This window comes from Mirounga leonina, unplaced genomic scaffold (genome assembly GCF_011800145.1).
Source record: "Mirounga leonina isolate KUSES-001 unplaced genomic scaffold, KU_Mleo_1.0 Mir_82, whole genome shotgun sequence".
Classification (NCBI taxonomy): Eukaryota; Metazoa; Chordata; class Mammalia; order Carnivora; family Phocidae; genus Mirounga; species Mirounga leonina.
Genome location: NW_023270825.1, coordinates 4,558,395 through 4,579,023, shown reverse-complemented (window position 1 = coordinate 4,579,023; position 20,629 = coordinate 4,558,395). Strand labels below are relative to the sequence as shown.

Below are 20,629 nucleotides of genomic sequence, written 5' to 3'. Positions count from 1 at the left end.
GGTCATGATCCTGGAGTCCCGGGATCGAGTCCCGCATCAGGCTCCCTGCTCGGCAGGGAGTCTGCTTCTCCCTCTGACCCTCCCCCCTCTCATGTACTCACTCTCTCTCATTCTCTCTCTCTCAAATAAATAAATAAAATCTTAAAAAAAAAATATTGGATTTTCTCCTAGGGCTGACACCATCTGACAAGCTCTGAAAATGCTGGGGAGAAGCAATTAGAAGCAGATGTTGCTGTGACTGGCATTGGCATGTTTGCGAGTCTCTCCCAAGCTAATAATGTGGGTAAAGGGATCTGTGCAATGTTTGTTTTTACTTCCTTTTTACCAGCAATCCAACAGCCTCTCCTCCCCGTCTGGGTCACAGGGCTAGGTCCATTTTGTATCAGCAGGCTCAGAGAGAGCCTCTCTCTCCTGCTTCAGTTATGTTTCCTCTGACAGGTGTTGCCTGAGTGTCTCAAGTGGGCGCAGCCAGAGGACCAGAGAGGAAAGGCACAGGCTCCCTGATCTTCTGGCTCCCACCTGGGGTGGCTCACTTTTGAGCCTGGTGGGCTGCCAGGGTGCATGGCGCTGTCCCAGGTGCTGAACTCTCCAGCTCTCTCCTCTGTGGTTGAACATCTGGGGCCCAGCAGCTTGGCTTTTTTGGACTGCCCTCAGAGACAGTGGTGAAAACTGCAGGTGGAGGCAGGAGGGACACAGACTTTAGATTAAAATCAAAACCAGCTTCCCCTTTTAAATACGACAGGAGGGACTGTTTTATTGTAAAAGTAGTATGTGATCACATGAAAAATTGAAAGATAGAGGGGAAGTAAAGAGAAGGGGTAGTGGAGCCAGCCAAAGGTAGACATTCGTAACATTGTAGTATTTTTCTTTCTTTGTTCTTTTTCCCTGTGTGTGTGTGTGTGTGTTTTAAATGTGTGTGTCTTTTTAAAAACATTGTTTGGTCTTATTTTTATTTTTATTTTTTTTTTTAAAGATTTTACTTATTTATTCATGAGAGACACAGAGAGAGAGGCAGAGGGAGAAGCAGGCTCCCAAGGAGCAGGGAGCCCAATGTGGGACTTGATCCCAGGACTCTGGGATCATGACCTGAGCCGAAGGCAGACGCTTAACCATCTGAGCCACCCAGGCGCCCTGGTCTTATTTTTATACATAATTTTATATTTTGCTTTTCACATAGCACTGTAATGTAAGGGTTTTCCTTGTTATCACAAACTCTTGAAGAATTTTCAATCCATCCCTTTGATGCAGAGTGCTTAGCTGACTTGCTTCTTGCCTTATCCCTGGTGCTCAGAGCAGAATCTGACATAAACCAGCACTTGATAAATACGGATCGAATGAGTCGTTTTCCAACAGTTTAACTTATTAAACCATTTCCCTAGGTTGGACATTGAAGATAGTTCCTTTTTTCTTTATTTTTTTTTTCTTTTTGCCACTTAAATAGATGTGAAGGTGGAGATCAGGGTCAGCAAACTACAGCCCAGGGCTAAATCTGGCTTCTGTTTGCTTTTGTAAAGTTTTATTGGAAGACAGCCACATGCACTCATTCGTGTATCATCTGGAGCTGCTTTCACACCACAATGGCAGTGCTGAGTAGTTATGACAGAGACCACATGGGCTGCCGAACCTGGCTGGGCCCTGCTGTGGCTAGGTCTGGCTGTGACATCTGTCATTCTATTGACTATGGAGACTCAGCCTTCCAATCTGGCTGACAAGGTGGGTGCCCTTGTGCTCACTGTATTAGAGGCCTCCTTACAGAGAACTTGTGCTCAGAGAATGTCTTTTCCAGAGAACTGTGTTCTTCAGTCAAGTTTCTCTCTGTCGTTATAATCTCCAAACAGACTACCCAGTTCTGTAAGACACACATCTGTGCATCTAGTGCTCTCCATATTTGGTTTACTTCCTTAATCTTGGGTCCCAGAACTCAAATCACTGGGTCACTGTGAACAGCATTTTGAAGGCAAGGGGTAGGTTTCCAAGGACAGAGCTGAGGCATGCTGTTCTGGGATACAACCCATCACCGGAGCTCAACTGCAGGGCCAGACAACCTCTCACTGCCTTCTGAGAGAATGGAGTCTGAAGAGTAGTTGGAACAGATAACTTTTAAGCTACTTTCCAGTCATATGATTTTATGACCCTTAAGCTGAGCCAAATGATGAATGTTGGGACTCTGGATTTTCCGAGGCCAGCCCAGTTCATTAGAGCAAGTGGGCTGTTTGGCTTCCCTCTCTTCTTTTCTTGGCCAGTCTCTCTCTGCCTCAGGTTTGAATATCGAAGCACATCTCTCGTCACTACAAAGTGCCTTGATTTCCTTCCCAGCAGGTCAGCAGTATGTGTTCTGTGTGAGTCGGCTGAGCACGCAGGCTCGAGCTGGTGTAACACCAGTGGGATCTCTGACTTCTTCCTCCCAGCAGTGTGCTTGAACATGGGTGTGGCCTGGAGTCCAGGGGACCTGTGGGCTGCTCTTCATGTCACTGTGGGGTCCCTCTCTCCAGAAGCCCCTCCCAGCTTCCAGTGCTGCTGCCTGAGCTACAGGAGACCTGGGCTCACAGCCTCCTCGTAGCACGCATGCAGCTGGGTGATTGTAGGCAAACCCCTCAGACTGCAGTCTCTCTCAGCCGTGGTTTCTCCGTGGGTATGGCCAGGGGGCAGGAGAAGGCCATCCATAAAGCATGGCTTTGCACATTACCCGTGTGCTGGCGAGCGCCTGGGGCTCTTGTTAGGATGCAGATTCTGTGTCAGCCGTCTGCGGTGAGGATGACGTCTTAGTCTGTTGGGGCTGCTAGAACAAAGTACCATAGGGGCTTAAACAGCAGACATTTATTTTGCAAAGTTCTGGAGGCTGGGAGCCCGAGATCAGGGTGCCAGCCTGGTTGGGTTCTGGTGAGGACTCTCCTCCTGGCTTGCAGAGGGCTCCTTGCTTGCTGTGTCCTCACATAATGGAGGGAGAGAGCTCCAATCTTTTCATTCCCTTAGAAGGACACCAGTCCCATCATGGGGGCCACACCCTCATGACCTCATCTAAACCTTATCATCTTCCAAAGGCCTCTCCTCCCGATACCATCACATTGAGGATTAGGGCTTCAACATATAGATTTGGAGGGACACATCCAGTCCATTGCAGATGAGGTCTTGCATTTTTAACAAGCTCCCAGGAGATGCAGAGGCAAATGGTCCATGGACCACACTTTGAGAAGCTGGGGCCCAGAGGGCCTCTGAACATAGAGGTTACTTGCTTCTGTCATGTAAGCTCCCTTGGCTTTCATCCTTGATTGGTCTGCACTGTCTGTGGCCTATTTCAGTGATAGCTCCTTGCCTTCTTACTTGACTGTGAGTTCCTTCAGCTGACAGGTATTTATGGCTGCCCGTGGGGGGCTGAGTTGAGTCATGCCTGTGCCCCAGCATCTCTCACAGGGCCTGAACCAGACAGGTGCTCATGGAGTAACCTGGGTCTGCTATCCCTCTGATCATGATGGAGCTCTGAAGCAGCACCCATCCCCCCCACCCCCCAGCTTGGGGGCAGCGGCTACTCTGGGATCTGTACAGACGGAGTGGCCCTCCAACAAGTGGGATATAAAGGCTAGCTGCAGTTCAGCTGCAACTGGTCACTCGGGAAGTGAGGACAGAGGCAGAGGACTTGGGTGATCCTGCATCAGATGAGGTGTGTTGTTATGGTCCTGACAGTGTGGTGGTTGGCCAGCTCTGAGCTCTCATGCTCCCTGGTGTTTGGTAAATGACAGTAACTGGCCTCATTTATCTCCAGCCTCATATGTCCCTGGCTCTGAGCGCAGCAGGGACTGGGGGTTGTAGAGCCACAGAGATATAAGAGGGTCCCAGCTCTCCAGGGCCTGCCAGCACTGTGGGGAGTGCTCAGGGTAGTTACTTTGCAGTTACTTTAAAGTTCACTTTAAGATGACTATGTAGTTTGAGCCAAGTTAACATAGGTTTTAAATTCACCCTTGTATCATGAATCAAATCATAATGCACAATTAGTGAATCACCCTTTTTGTAAGGTTAAATTATGGAACCCCAACCTCAGCAAATTACCTCTCAGTTGAGCAGGATTGAGCATTGGAAATTAGAAAAGCCCTGGCAAATCTAGGACATGTGGCTCCTGACCTGGGATCTTGGCTTCTGCCCTGGTTCCTCTTCCCTTCTGTGGGCAGAGCTGGGGCTCTGCTTGGCTCCCAAGAGAGTTGCATTCAGACCCCTGTTTGGGCCTCCAGAACACTGGCCCCCACCGGTTCTAGGCTAAATTCTCATTATAACGTGGCTCTGACAGGTCACCTCACTTTTGCTCTAGTATTGGTTTGACATGAATCATCAATATTTCATGCCTGTTCTACATCTTTTTCTTTCTCTTTTTATAAAGCTTGTAAAGGGCTGTCTTGACTTCCAGATTTTGTGTTAGTTTCTTGACCTCCTTTTGGAGCTTTGTCCCAGCCCCTCTGCCAGTGTGTGTCCTGACATGCAGGTGTCAGTGGGGGAGGCTGCTGGCTCTCCCTTCCGACTGCTTGGACCCTTACCTTGGCCTCTTATCACAGCCTCTCCCTCGTGTGTGTAGTTTCCCAGCAGAACGGAAACTCCCCGAGGACGGCGATTTAGCTTCATTTGCTGCTCTATTCCTAGCACCTAGCAAAGTGTTGACCTGATAGTAGGCCCTGGGTGGGAAGGTGGGGGGTACTAGTGCATGAATGACTAACAGCCCTGATCAAGACCAAGTTTTAAAAATCCCATCTAGTGAGCCCATCCAGGAAGCAGAAGCTGAGCCACCATTCATTAATTTGCTCATTTGTCGCTTCTGCCGTGGGCATCCTTCCCTTGAGTGGGAATGCTTTGAGCCACCTAAGCAGCCAGGGGCTGCTGACCTGGCCTGATGCAGTGGCCAGAAGCACCTTGAGAGCGTCAGCGAACATGGTTGGCCCAGCCCCCACCCTGTGCAGAGGCAGCCAGGGCATGAGGTTCGGAAACTCTCCTGGTGATTCTAATGTTGAGGCAGAGCTGTGAACCACAGCCCTGGGGGCCACGGTCTGGGGGCTTGGGTGAGCATCCCGAGTGGCATTTTGTAGGGTTTCTGCCCTGGAATGTGCACTCCCGTGATGGCAGCTGCCTGAGAGACTCCGTGCCATTAGTTCTCGTGTGTTGCAGGCAGGTTGCTTATTTGCCCTAATGAGGTTTTGATTACTTTCCATTTGTCTCTTTCATCAGCTTTATATTAAAAAGACTTTTTATTTGGACTCCTTGTATTTTCTGCGGTTCTAAGTTTTGCCTCAAACCAAACTTTGTGTGCATATGAGAATAGGAGGCTAACAGAGACGAAGAGATGGGGAAGGGCCTGGAGAGCCTGGTGCAGAGAGGAGTGTGGCCACTGTACTCCTTGTGACTTTGGCTGATTCCCGTCCTTTCTGAACTACTGGTGCCCCATCTGTTGAGCAGGAGTGGGGCTGGGGTGCTCTCTGGCCACTGTCAGCAGTTGGTACTGATCCCTGCCACCTGCCGGCCCCTATACTGAGCACTCTCTGTGTGACAGCTCAGCCAGTGCACAGCAGTCTGGGGCAGCTGTTTCCCCATTCCACTGGCAGGGCATCCAGGTCCGGGAGGGTTCAGTTCAGCATTCAGCTAGCATGTGTGGCCCGCTGATAGTGGGGTAAGACCTTGAACCAGGTGGCTTGACTCCCACACCCTTGCAGGGCTTCCTGTTCACAGCATGAATGAAACTTGAGTCTTGTGTGTAAGAAAAGCACTTTGTCAGTGAGTGCTGTGTGCTTTGTTCAGATGTTCACTCAGCCTGGCCACATGCAGCTCTGTGCCTGGTGTCAGGGCTCTGGTGGGCCTCAGGCCTGAAAACATAGTCCCAGCAGGTCTGTGAGTTGCAGCCTTTCTGCCCCCAAGGTGTAGGCGAGGACGCTGTTCTGAAGGGGGTAGCTGTCGGCACAGGGGCTGGCAGCCGTGTGGGGCGTGGATCTGAACCCAGGGCTTATTCTAAATTTTCCCTCCCCCTAATTGCACATTTCATTTATTGATGTCATAAAAATGCTATGAGCCCCCAGCAGACACCAGGCTTGTGGTGTGACAAAATCCATTTAGTCCTTGCCCTCTAGGAGGAACCAGTCTAGAAGAAGGCACTGTGGAAACCCCCACTGAGGATGTACGTTTCTTTGATGTGTGATGGATCTATCTGCCTCACTGGCTGCCTTCACAGGCAGCTAGGGGGTCCCTGTGTGTCTCCTGGGTCCTCCAAAGTTTTGGGTAGAGCTGGGGGAATGGTTCCCAGAAACCAGAACCTCAGAGACCTGCCGCCCAGTCTGCCCTCTCTCTTCAGTTCCACTCTGTTGCCCTTTCTTGGGGCTGCCAGTCCGACATGTGACTGGAGCTCGGTGGGTGGCAACGGGAGACCCATGGGACTCAGGAGGGATGGCCTGAGACTTTTAACACCCCTTTGATGACTTCTGCCCTTAAAAATGCAATAAGGTATTTCAGAAAATAAAAAGCATTGATTCTGGACCTGTAATGACTATGTAAATATAATATTTATATAATTCTAACCTATGAGTCCTTTATAATGCATTTTGTCACTAAAATAATCTGTGTTACACTGAGCACCTGTTCTTGAGATTTTTGAGATCTTCATATTTTTATTGAAATTGACTCATAATTTGTTTTACTTGAAACCATTTTTTAGTTTGCTGTAACTAATGGCACCAAAGAAATCATGGGTTTGATGCCCTGGCTATTTTTATCTTACTATGCTTTAAGTACTTATTATGTTTTTTGGTAACAGCTTCCTTGCGATGTAGTTCACATACCATACAACCCACTCATTTAAAGTGTACAATTCATTAGTTTTTAGTATATTCATTGGAGTTCTATAGCCATCACCCACAGTCAATTTAGAATGCTTTCATCACCTCAGAAAGAAACCCTGTGCCCTTTAGAGGTCATCTCTCACCCCGTGACCCCTCCCTCTCCTGCACCCCCCGCCCTGCGCAACCACTGCTCTTAGGGTCTCTGTGCATTTGCCCGCTCTGGACATTTTGTATAAACAGAATCCGAAAATGTGGTGGTCTTTTGTGACCAGCTTCTTTTGTTTAGCATCATGTCTTCAGGGGTCATCCATGTTGTCACAGAAGCCAGAATTCCCTTCCTTTTTCATAGCTGAGTATTATTCCATCGTATGCATCCCCACATTGTGTTCACCCATTCCCAAGATGGTGGACATTTGTGGTGTTGCATGTTTGGGCTGTTACGAGTATTGTTATGGACATTCATTTACAAGTTTTTGTGTGTGGACATATGTTTTTGTTTCTCTCGTGTCTGACTGAGGACTGAGATCTCTGGGTCGTGGCGTAGCTCTGCTGGTGACTTTCCGAGAATCTGCCAGACTGTTTCCAAAGTAGTTACACCTTTATTATCCTTCAGATTCTGTCTTTTATTATTAGATTCTGTCTTTTCTTTCATTCCTCATATTGGCATTTGTGTTTTCTTCTTTTTCCTTTTTTCTTAATCAGTGTAACTAGAGATTTATTGATCATTTCAATGAAACAGTGATTTTCTGTGCTATTTTTCTACTTTCAACTTCATTAATTTCTTAAAAGCAATTCTTTTTTTTTTTTTTAAAGATTTTATTTATTTGTGTGAGAGAGAATGAGAGAGAGCACAATGGGGGGGGTGGTCAGAGGGAGAAGCAGACTCCCTGCCGAGCAGGGAGCCCGATGCGGGACTCGATCCCGGGACTCCAGGATCATGACCTGAGCCGAAGGCAGTCGCTCAACCAACTGAGCCACCCAGGCGCCTTCAACTTCATTAATTTCTGCTCTTATTTTTATTTTCTTCTCCTTGCTTTGGGTTTAATATTCTCTCTCCCTGATTTCTTAAGGTGGCAAATTAGATGACTGATACGAAGTTTTTTTTAATATAATAAGCATTTTAATGCTCCCCGTTTCCCTCTAAGCACGCATCCCACAAATCTCAATACACTGTATTTAATTTCTGTTTGATTCAAATATTTTCTAAGTTTATTTTTACTTCTCTTTGACCTGTGGGGTATTTAGAAGTATATTGTTTAGTTTCCAAATGTGTAAGACTTTCCAGATATCTTTCTGGTATTAATTTCTAGAATAACTGTGTTATGATCAGAGAACATAACTGGCATGAATTCGGTCCTTTGACATTTGTTAAGGTTCATTTATGACCCAGGATATGGTCTGTTTTGTTGTGTTCCATGTGCTCGGGGGAAGAATGTGTATTTTGCTGTTCCTAGGTGGAGAGTTCTGTAAATGACAGCGTGTTCACGTTAGTTGATGGTGTTGTTCAGTTAGTTCTTCTGTCCTTGCTGACTTTTTGTCTCTGTTGTTTCAGTTACGGAGATCGGCCCGAGATCTCGGGCTGCTCCCCGCCAGTATCGTGGGTTTGTGAATTTCTCTTTTCGGTTCTATCTCTTTTTTTGCTTTTCTGCTTTTTGTATTTTGAAGCTGCCACCGGGGGCCTGATCTCAGGCCAAAGCTGTTACAGAAAATAAGGGAAAGAGACGGAAAATAGCAGCTTACGTCTGAGCCGGCCACTTCACGTCCTTACCTCTCTTCTCGTCTCTGTGAGAATCTTCAGGGAGTTGCTTTCTGTATTTTGCCCAGGGTTTCAGTTGTGATCAGTGGGGAGACAGGCTGCAGTGGGCTTACTCTCCACCTTGACCCCACATGGATTTTGAGCCTATTTCTCTCTTGGCCTTGAATTTCCCCTCTTTTATTGACTAGATGCCACCTGTCCTGCAGTCTCCACCACATCTCTTCTCCAGGAGCTGATCCCGAACCCCACTGGTCTGGCCGCCTCCCTCCCTCCCTCAGTCTGGGTTCCAGTTGCCTGTCAGTGTCATTCCCCGACTGGGCTGTGAGCCACGTGAGGGCTGGGGGACACGATGGGCTTGTCCAGCTTGGCAGCCCCAGAACGCCTGTGCGTTGGCACAGGGTCAGTGGTTCAGGCAGTATTTCTTGAGCAAATTACTGTGAATCTGCCACTTAACTCCACTAAGATTTTATGACTTTAGAAAGGTTCGTGTAACCCCAATCCATGCCCCAGCAAATAGATCCTCAGGTATGGGGTGGTGGTGATGGCCGTGCAGTTTTAATAAGCACTGGATCTTCTTTGTGCCCCATCAGTGGACAGACTGTCCTGGCAGCCACAGCCTTGCCAAACTGCCCTGAAGGAAGACTGCCTGGTACTTGTTAGCAGGTCTGGCGTGAAGGCTGAGAAAGGAGGTAAGATGTGCTGAGAGGAGGCCGCTGTGCATCCTGGGATTAGGCTGTGCCGAGTGGTCCACTCATTATGTTGTGTTCAGAGAGGAAAGGCAGGGCGGACGCCCTTTCTCACCTTCTGTGTGCCCTTTCTACATCAAGCAAATTTCTCAGTTTTTAATTATAGTCTTTGACTTAAATGTTTTCTATAAAAAGGTCTGATTATCTGTCTCGCCTCATTCATTTATTCATTGAACATTTGCTGAGCACCTGCCATGTGTAGGACATCTTCTTAATTTACAGGATTCAGAGAAGCTACAGGATACACCTCACGCCCAGCTGTTGGCACCTCAATCCACCTAGTTGCTAGACCAAGCCAGAAACCTCGGTGGCAGCTTTAGGATTGCCCTCCTCCCACCACCTTGACCCCTGTGCTTTCCTCTTCTGGGGCCAACATGTGAGGTTGTGCAGGTTGTTCACTGCACGCAGACTCCTGGCTGAGGAGTGGCTTGGGCTGGAATCCAGCCCATGCTCTGCTGGCCAAGCCATGCCCTGGGTGTGGGGTGGTCTCCACCTAATGGGGTTTCTTTTTCTGATATGCACCAGGGTGCCACATGGGCCAGGGGTGGCCCTGTCCTTTCCCCTCCGTCTGCTGCCCATCCCGATGAAATCCACTCCCTCTCCGTCCCCACAGCCTCACCCCAGGACTGCTCCTCACTCTCTCCTGGGGCCATCAGTGCCACTCACTGCCCACCCTTTTCTGTCTTCCACCCTGCAGCAAGTGTCATCTTCTGGCAACGCAAATCGGAATGCATTCCCCTTTTACTTGGAGCTCCTCCTGACCTTGCAGTGCCCACTGGGGCAGGTCCAAGCCTCCTGTGCAGGTGCGGGTGGCTCTGCATCGCCCAGCCTGTCTCCCTCAGCCTGGGTCCCAGCACAGGGCCTGCCCCACGCCCTCCCTGCAGCTGTCAGCTCACAGCACTGGCCTGGGCATGGCGGTGGCGGAAAAGGACTTCACACCTTCCCGGACTGGTATGACTTGTTTGCTAGGAGCTGGTCTCACTCTTGATAAAAAGAGTAGGTAAATTATTTTCCAAAGAAGCTGGAGGAGAGGAATTGATGAAGGAGCAGCCTGAGATCTCGGGCCGAGAGCTGGATCCTGGACTGCAAGGAAGGGGGAAGGGCCGTCTCAGCTGGGGGAGGGTCCATGTGACCTGGAGACACATGTGCGCCCATGCCTTGAGAGCGGAAGGGGGCTCGTTCTCCACACACTCTTTCTGACTGCAAAAGCGACATGTTCTTTGTCGGCTCCTTGGGAGATGGAAAACTGTGATGGGGAGAATCACTCACTCACTCCCAACCCAGCCGCAACCACCGCTGACAGCTGGTCTCCCTCCTTCCGGGGTTTTATGTTCATATTTACATTTTTATGTAATTTTCTCCCAACTTAATATGATAGCATTAGTGTTTCCGATGTTGTTAAAAAGTTTTTGGATGATAAAATTTTTAATAATTACTCAATATACTATAATGTATTTAACCAGTCCTTCATTTATTTATCATACCAGTGTTTCCTTTATTACAGCACTAAGGCAAACATCTCTGTGTGTAAATCCCTAGATGCAGAATGGATTAAGAGGTATGCGTGGTTTTAGGTCCTTGGTACCACTGCCCACTCCCTTCCAGGAGGGATTACCTGTTCACCCTGAAGGGTGGGGTTGGGGTGTTAGTTTGTTTGTTTTTAGCATGGGTGCAGCTTATGCATGCTCACCTCCATCCTGAGGCAGAGCCGGTGCAGCAGGATGGATGGGCTGGGGTGGGAGAAGGTGGAGTGGCTGAGGGAGCAGGGGGTGCTAGAGGAGGGACTGCCACCTACATGAGGCAGAAGGAAGTGGGGCTGAGGACCAGCGCAGTGAGGCCTGCTTCTTTCTGGGGCCCCTGTCTTGGTCGCGGACCTGGTCCCAGGGTTCAAAGTCCATTGTGCTCTGGTTCATCTTCCTCAGCTCTGGACATCAGCCAGTCACCCCAGCCTCAGACCTCAGACGGGCGGCCAGCAGGGATTGCAGCCTGATGAGTGTAGAATTCAGGATTTGGAGTTAGGTGGGATAGAAAGATTGGAAATCAGCAGAGGTGTCCTCAAGATGCCAGGGGAGGGGCCTAAGCTCTCATGGACTACCCGCACTGGGAAATGGGGCCCCCATTGGGGGGTACGTGAGTGGTTCTGAGGGCAGACCAGGAGGGACTTCTTAGAGAAGGTGTCTTTCCTTACAGGGAGAGATTGCTGGGCCCCAAGTCTCAGATAGCTGTCAGTATAGGACTCTCTCATGCACCATCCCTAAGTGCAGCCATTTGGTCTGTGGGCCATGGGGACTTTGAACAATAGTAGTGAAGCAGTGTGTGGAGCCCTGTTAACGACACAGGCAGCAGGATGCTTGTCCCTCGATGAGAGCCACGGACAAGGAGTGGCCTGCCCAGCGTTCCCCTGGCTCTGGGCCCAGTGCTCTCACCCTCCCCCTGATGCTGCCCAGGCCCTGGCCCCACCCAGGGGATCCCTAGGATCCCACTGCTATCCTCTGGGAGGATGCCATAGCCTCGTGCTTCCCCCTCACCTCTTCTGTGTTCACTGAGGATCCTGATCAGATGGGTCAGCTCCTGCTGGTCTCCAGTGTGCTCATTGGTGTGGGGACACAGGAGGTGCCCTGGGAGAGGGGGGCGCTCACTCACTCTCTTCTGCACGTTACTGTGGTTCTGTGTGCTTCTGGGCCTGCTTGCACCCAGGAAGAGGTCCTGCCCTTCCCCTCTTCCTCGTCCTCTTCTGCCCAGGGACTGGCTGCCTGGGAGATAGGCCAGCTCATCTCTTCTGCTCCTTCTTCCAGTGGCCTGGTGGTGTGAGATCCACTCTGGCTTTGGACAGTGAGAAGTAGGGACAGGGGTGATGGTCAGAAGGAGGTGTGCTGGGCATGGGGCATTCTCTATAGCCCAGCCCAAGGCCAGTGCACTGCTCAGTGGCCTTTGTTGGTTCCTGTGACTTATCAGAGAGATAGATCCCCCCCCCCCCCCCCCCCCCAGTGTCCTGGTTGAAGTCGTCAGGACTGGGTAGGACCTGGTGTTTGGGGCTAGACAGGGGATCTCCACAGCCTCCACCTCTTGTCCAGAGTAGGCCTAAGCCTTTGTTCACTGCCCCTCCTTGCTTCTTAAGTGTTGGGGATGCCGGGAAGAGGTGCTCATAGGCCATGCATAGCACAGGGGCCCAGACTCTGCAGGGCTGGGCTGCCCTTGGGGGGTGGCTATATTGTTAGAACCCAGTTTAATTCGTGGCTCCGTTGTAAAGTGAGGAAAATCAGTTTTTCACTTGAGAGGATCTGCAACGTGGATACATATGTAATTGTCTCTTTCTGCTTTTCTTCCTTTCCCTAGTGTTCTGTATCCGTAATTTAAAATTTCACAGTCTCTGACGTGACGGCTTCTCTGGTGGGTATGTTCAGATTCGTTTCAGATTCAGCAGGCACTAATTGAGCAGCTACTCTGTGCCTCTGGCTGGGCAGCCTGTGATGTGCAGTAGGGAGGAGCCAGGCTCCAGTGTGGGCCACAGATTGGTGTCCTGCTGGCCCTGCCTCCACCCAGCTGTGTGATCCTGGGCAGGCCACTTTATTTCTCTGAATCTGGGCATCCTCGGCAGCACAGTGGGGCCAGTAATCCCAAATCCCTGGTTCTGAGGATTAAGTGAAGTTAATGTAAAGCACTTAGTAACGTGCATGGCACACAGTAGGTGTTCACTTAGTGCCATCTGCCATCCTGGTGTTCTCAGATGATGATTGCCACAGGGTGTGCCCCCCACGAGATCTGGAAATCGGCATTCATGAGCTGTCTTCAGTGTTGCTGAAAGCTGAGTGGGGATTGTGCCTTTGGCCTAGCCGGGCAGTGTGCCTGACCGCAGTGTCAAGTGTCTGCACTTTTGGCTGAGGATGTTCTCGCCCAGTGTGAGAACATAGGTCCTCCAGGCTGATCAGAGACTCCCATATACACTCCCCCCATGTCTTTGATTAATTTTTAAAAGAGAGATGAATTAATTATTGCCTAGGAAGTACGGATGCTCAGAATGTGGGGGAAGAACTGAAAGTAGGACCTTCGGAGATGCTGCAGTGGGAACCCTGGCCCCAGGGACCCCAGCAGCTGTCCGTGTCTGTGATGCCCAGGAACCTGGCCAGTAGATACCCCCAGAGACAACAGAAGGTGGCAGCTCAGGACTTGTCCAGGGGTGGTCGGTGGGGCTCCTGGAGAGTGAGACACAGATGGCTGCTTCTCTCCAGGGATCCTCTTCATGTCCCCCTCTCCCCAGGCCTGAAGCCCATGGCCTGCCTCCCTGCAACCTGGTCAGCAATTCAGGCTGCATTGAGGGGTCACACCTAGGAAGGCTGCCCTTGGGTATGTGTTCTGCTTCTGCTTGGACCCAGAGAAGGTGCCCCAGGCAGGACCCCCAGACAATTCCAGGAATTTCAGGGAGAGGTCTACCCCTTGCTCTCCTGGACCTCATCCTCGCCCTCCCATGCAGCTCTGGACAGATGGTGCCATCTTCCTCTCTCAGTTGTCTGCGGAGCAGCTTCACAGACCTTCCCTCCACCCCATCCCTTTAAGGGGAGAAGGCCCAAGTGGCCCTTGTGAGTCCCCCACATTTGGGCCTCAGTTTTCCCATCTGTCTGGAAGGGGCTGAACTTTGTGATGTGGTCTGTATGGAGCAGCCCCCCCCTCAGCGCTAGGGTTTAGCTGGGAATGGCTCAGCTGAGGCCTCATGCGGTGAGTGTCTGCTCCCTCTCCCAGGGTCAGGGGGGCTAGAGGCCCCAACATAACTCACTTTTCCTCACCCGCTCACTCCCACCAATGTCCTCGAGCTGCTTGGTTTAGATTGATTTATCAGGGAATCTTTCCAACACTTACTGAATACCTGCTGGGTGGCAAGTGGCCATGGGATGGAGGAGAATGAGGCTCACCCCTGCCCCAAACCCTGAGGTCACAGTGGAGGGGAGGGGACAGATACTATTGGGCAGTTAGGATGTAGAGTGATGAGAGCTGCCCTGGAGGGGTAATGAAAGGCCAACCGAAGGAGCTGATGAGTCTGCTTGGCACTTTTGGGAGGCTTGGTGGGCAGAGGGTTTTAAAGGATGCATAGGAGTTTTCTAGACAGCAGAGTCAGTGTAGGGTATTTTAGACATAAAGAATACACAAAGGCATGAAGGTAAAGAGGCATAAAATATGGGCTTGACAGGTGAGGGAATGGTAAGGAGTCTGTGTGGTTGGAGTGCACATAGGGGTATGTGTGTGTGTGTGTGTGTGTGTTTAGAAGGGGGTTAGGAAATAAGGTTAGCCTATCAATGCAGGGCCTTCATCCTGGCCATTTTTAAATTGTGGCCCAGACCTGAACACCCCAAGGGAGGCTTTAGAGACAGGGAGCCCTTCCCAGCTGTGTAGACACATAGTGCTCCCAACACTCCCTTTAAGGAAGGCTTGGAGCCTAGGCTGGTCCTCTGGGAGCTTGAGCCAGCTCATCAGTTATACCTAAATGTAAAAGGGAAAGGTGTCCTCCCTCAGCGTATGGTTATTAAAGCACGCCATCTTTAAGCCTCATTAAGGCGTGTTAAATGCTAATGAATTTAGAGAGGGGCATCTTGGGGCCTCTGTTTCCTTGGAAACATTTGAGAGCAGGTGCTTTATAATGAGCTGTACCTATTTTAAAAGTGAGCCATGAGGCCTGCTTTGATAGGCTGGATCTCAGATGCTGATGGGTAAGTGTGAACAAAGCCGGTGGAGGCCAGTAGAGATGCTTTGTGCTCTCTGAAATATCATTCTCTGGTGGTTTCCATAGAAACCACTGGCACCTAGGTAGGAGATTTGCCAAGCTCCAGAGTCTCATTACACAACATGTTGCCTCCAGCCTGGGTGACTCAGCCCCAGCCTCTGAAGACCACTGGGGTCCTGTTGGCAGGGTGGGACAGGGTTCTGGACAAAACAGGACACATATGTATTGCTGTTGCTGTAATTCTACTTTAATTGTGTCTGTTCCATACTTACTGCTTGATTTTAGCAAGTCCCCACTCTGCTTACTTCAGACCTTGCTGACACTAAGAAAAGCTAGTGTTAGCAGAGCTTACTGCTCCCCACAGAGCACTGTAAAGGGACCTTGTATTACTGAAAAATTTAAATATATATCAAAGTGGAGAGACTCTTGATGAATCTCCATGCAACCAGCATGCTGTCTCAGCAATTATAAATTTACAGCCAAGCTTTTCTCTATAATCATACCCATTTTCCCGGCAATCTCCTCCCTCCAGCCCCCACTGTTGGATTATTTTGAAGCATATCCCAGAAACTTGCTATTATTTCATTTGTACGTACTTTTGTTTCTTTAAGAGGTAAGGACTTAAAAAAAGTATTATTATAGCATTGTCACCTCAACAGTTTAGCAGTAATTCCTTAATACAGTCAGATATCCAATTCATATTCAGATTTCCCTGATTACCTCATAATTTTAAACATTTTCAAGCAGTTGCTTTGTTTAAATCAGAATCCAAACATTGGGTTGATAAATCTCTCAAGTCTTGTTTAATATGTTCCTTTTCTTTTTACCTTGTAACTTATTCATTGGGGAATATGTTGATTGGATGTTCCTTTTCCTTATTGCATCCCCTGTGGTGTCATTTATCACATTCCTCTGTTCCCTGTATGTCTTATAAACTGGTGGTTACAGCTGCAGCAGTGCTTCCTACGCTGTGGTGTGCACGCAGATCACCCAGGGTGCTTGCTGCTCTGCTTCTAATTCTGACTCAGGGGGTCTGGAGTAGGGCCAGAGAAGATACACTTCTTTTCTTTTCTTGTTTTTTAGATTTACCTATTTATTTGAGAGAGAGCACGCACACACACGTTAGCAGGGGGAGGGGCAGAGGGAGAGGGAAGGAGAGAAAGAATCCTCAAGGCGACTCCCCGCTGCCTGACTTGGGGCTAGATCCGAGGCCCTGAGATCATGATCTGAGCCGAAATCAAGAGTTGGCCGTTTAAACGGCACCACTGTTTTGCTTTTTTTTTAAGTATCGTTATGAACTCATGGATTTATAACATATTTGATATGTTTCAATCAGTTGTGGCTATTATTCCAATACTCAGATTGCCCTGTATTTGGTGAGTGAACCTCTTTAAAGTAGGCTTCTGTGTCTTTTTTTGTTTGTTTGTTTTTATTTTTATTTATTTATTTATTTTTTTAAAAAGATTTTATTTATTTGAGAGAGAGAATGAGAGAGGGCATGAGAGGGAAGAGGTTCAGAGGGAGAAGCAGACTCCCCGCTGAGCAGGGAGCTCGATGCGGGACTCGATCCAGGGACTCCAGGATCATGACCTGAGCTGAAGGCAGTCGCTTAACCAACTGAACCACCCAGGCGCCCCGTGTTTGTTTGTTTTTAATTTTTCCTCCACCCTTGCCCCCTGGGTCTTGTGTCTTTTTTTTTTTTTTAATCAACTTTACTGAAGTATCACTTATGTACAGTTAACTGTCATGCATTAGAGTGCACAATTCAGTTAGTTTTGACAGATGGATACATCCATGGAGCCACCACCACAGTCAAGATACAGAATATTTCTGTCACCCAAAAGTTTTCTCCTGCCCTTTGGCAATAAATCCCTCCCTGTACTTCATCTCCAAGGCAACCACTGATCCACTTTCTGTCACTACAGAGCAGTTTGCATTTTTCTAGACTTTTATGTAAATGGAATCCTACAGTAGGTACTCTTTTATATCTGGCTTTTCTCAGTTCACGTGTGTTTGGTGTCCGTCCGTTTTGTATGTATCAGGATTCCTTTTGATAGCCAAGTAGTGTTCCCGTGGATGGATATATCAGTTTGTTTATGCATTAACTGTTCAAGGACAATTTGGGTTGTTTCCAGTTTTTAGTTATCATAAATGAAGCTGCTGTGAATATCCATGAGCAAGTCTTTGTGTGGATATATATGTTCATTTCTCTTGGAAAATACTGAGAGTGTAATTACTAAGTGGTATGCTATATGTATGTGTAAATTATGATAAATTGGCAAACTATTTCTTATTAGCAGTGTGGGAGAGTTTCACTCCCACCACACTCTCATTAGCCCCTGGCCTTGTCAGTCTTTTCTTTTCCATTGTAGCCACTGTAGTGGGTGTGCAGTGGTGTCTGGTTGTGGTTTTAATTTTACATTCCTGATTCATGGGTTTGAATATTGAGTATCTTCTATGAAGGGTCTGTTCAAATCTCTGACCCACTTAAGATGATGATGATGATGATGATGATGATGAAGGAAAAGGAGAAGCAGCAGAAGTAGTAGTAGTTCTAGGAGTTCTTTGTATATTCTTCGATTGTTTTCTCCCCTTCCATGATTTCCTGTGTTCTATCTAAGAGATTCTTGCCTACTCTAAGGTTGCAAAAATTTTCCCTTATGTTTTCGTCTAAAAGTTTCATACTGTCAGGGCACCTGGCCGGCTCAGTCAGGGGAGCCTGTGACTCTTGATCTCAGGGTCATGAGTTCGAGCCCCATGTTAGGTGTAGAGATTACTTAAAAAATAAAGAAATAAAATTTTCCACACTTTGGCTTATACTTTTAGGTCTGTGATCCCTTTTGAGTTAATTGTTGTGTACGGTATCAGTAAGGTTTCTTCCTGTATTTTTGTTGTGTGGAATACTCTGTTGTTTTAGCACCATTTTCTGAAAAGACATTCCTTTCCAATTAGATTGTTTTTGGACCTTTGGTTGATAATCAGCTGGCCATGTCAGCATGGGTGTCTTTCTGGATACTCAGTTCTGTTCCATTGATTGCTTGACCACATTCTCTTGGTTACCATGGCTTTGTAGCAGTGTGTGAATTTTGGTAGTGCAAGTCCTCCAACTTTTTCTTTTTCAAAATTGTTCTTGCTATTCTAGGTTCTTTATATTCCCATATCAATTTTGCAATCACCTTGTCAATTGCTACAAAAAAAAAAAAAAAAAGCCTGCTGGTATTTTGATTAGGATTGTGTCCAATTTACGGACCAGTTTTGGGAGAATTGACATCTTAACAGTATTGAGTCCTCTGATCCATGAGCGTACCATCTCTCTGTGTTTATTTAGGTCTTCTTTAGTTTCTTTCCCTGAGCAGTGTTTTGTAGTTTCTAATGTTTGGATGTTGGACATATTGTATTAAATTTATTTCTCAGTATTTCATGGTTTGGGATACTATTGTGAGTGGAATTTTATTTTAAATTTTATTTTCCAGTGTTTATTGCTAATATGTAGAAATACTATTAACTTTCTTAACCTTGTGTCCTGTGACATTACTAAATTTATGTCTTAGTCCTAATAGCTTTTCCTAGATTACTTAGGAATTTTCACACACACAATCACATTGTCTGTGAATAATACAGTTTTAGCTTCCTTTCCAGTGTGTATGCATCTATTTCTTTTTCTTGCTGTATTGCAATCACTAGCATCTCCAGTACAATGTTGAATAAAAGCGGTGAGAATGAAATCCTTGTCTTTTTCCTGACTTTATGGGGAAAGCATTCAGCCTTTCACCATTAAGAATGTTGTTAGATATGGGTTTTGAGAAAATATCCTAAATCAGTTTAAGGGAGTTACCTTCTATTCTTAGTTTTCTGAAGGTTTTTATCATATATTGGTGTTAAACTTTGTCAAATGATTTTACCACACCTGTATTTTTTCCTATATTCAGTTAATATGGTGAATTACATTGATTTTTAAAAGAAATGTTACATGAACCATGCATTTCTGGAATAAACCTTACTTGGTCATGATGTATTATTTTTTTATATATGGTTAATTCTATTTGCTAATAATTTGTTAAGGATTTTAGATTTCTGTTTGGCTTATACTTTTTTTCTTGTGTTGTCTTAGTCTTGTTTTGATGTAAGATTAATATTGGCCTCAAAAAAATGAGTGGAGAAATCTCTCATCATGTACTTCCTGAATGTTTGTGTAGGAGCGGTGTTATTTCCTCCTTAATGTTTGACAGAATTCACCAGTGAAGACATCTGGACCCAAGGTTTTCTTTGTTGGAAGATTTTTGTATTACAAAAATATTTTAAAGGTATATATGGGGCTATTCAGGTGTTCTGTTTCTTCTTCAGTCACTTTTGTAACTTTTTTCTTTTAAGAAATTTGTCCATTTCATCTAAGTTGTCAAATGTGTTGGCCTCAAATTGATCTTAACATTATTTCATTACTTTTTTTTTTTTTTAAAGATTTTATTTATTTGGGGCATCTGGGTGGCTCAGGTGGTTAAACGTCTGCCTTCAGCTTGGGTCATGATCCCAGCTGGGGTCCTGGAGTCAAGCCTCACATTAGGCTCCCTGCTCAGTGGGGAGCCTGCTTCTCCCTCTCCCTCTGCTCTCTCTCTCAGGCTCTCTCTCTCTCAAATAAATAAATACAATCTTTAAAGAATAAAAGTAATCTTTAAAAATAAAAGATTTTATTTATTTACTTGAGAGAGAGAGCAGGTGTAAGCAAGAGCAAGTGAAAGATACAAGGCTCCATCCCAGGACCCCTGGGATCACGACCTTAGCCGAAGGCAGACTCTTAACCAACTGAGCCACCCAGGTGCCTTTGTTTCATTACTTTTTACTATTACTTTCTTTCTTTTTTTTTTTTTTAAAGATTTTATTTATTTATTTGAGACAGAGAGAATGAGAGAGAGAGAGCACATGAGAGGGGGGAGGGTCAGAGGGAGAAGCAGGCTCCCCGCCGAGCAGGGAGCCCAACGCGGGACTCGATCCAGGGACTCCAGGATCATGACCTGAGCCGAAGGCAGTTGCTTAACCAACTGAGCCACCCAGGCGCCCCTTATTATTACTTTCATTCATTCATTATATTTCATTTGTTGTTACTATTTATTTATTAATTATTTATTATTTTTCATTATTTTTCCTTCCTGTTGATCTCAGTACCAATCTGGTGTCATTCCCCCAGTCTGAAGAACTTATTTTAACATTTCTTGTAATACAGACTTCCTGGTGGTGAATTATCTCAGTTTTTGTTTATAAAAACATCTTTATTTTGCCTTTGTTTTTTCCATGTCAGCCCTTTATGAAAATACCTTTATGGAAGTATAATTGACCTACATTAAACTGCATATTTGAAGTATACAGCTTAATAAATTTTGACATACGTATACATCCATGGAACCATCACCACAGTCAAATTAAGTGATATACCCATCATCTTCAAACGTTTTTGTGCTCCTTTGTAATTTCTTCTCCTGCCCCTCCATGCCTTACACTTGTCTTCAGGCACCCACTGATCTGTTTTGTCATTATAAATTAGTTTCCATTTTCCAGAATTTTTTGTGTAAATATAGTCATAGGGTATGTACTCTTTTTTAATGTGGCTTTTTCCCCC

The 20,629-nt window shown here is 46.9% G+C and overlaps 1 protein-coding gene across 4 annotated transcripts in view; it reads left to right on the top strand.

Moving 5' to 3' along the window:
* The window catches only part of WDR25 (WD repeat domain 25), a 140,150-nt gene that overhangs the window by 100,902 nt on the left and 18,619 nt on the right, over positions 1-20,629 (top strand). The gene's annotated exons all lie outside the window — the stretch shown is intronic.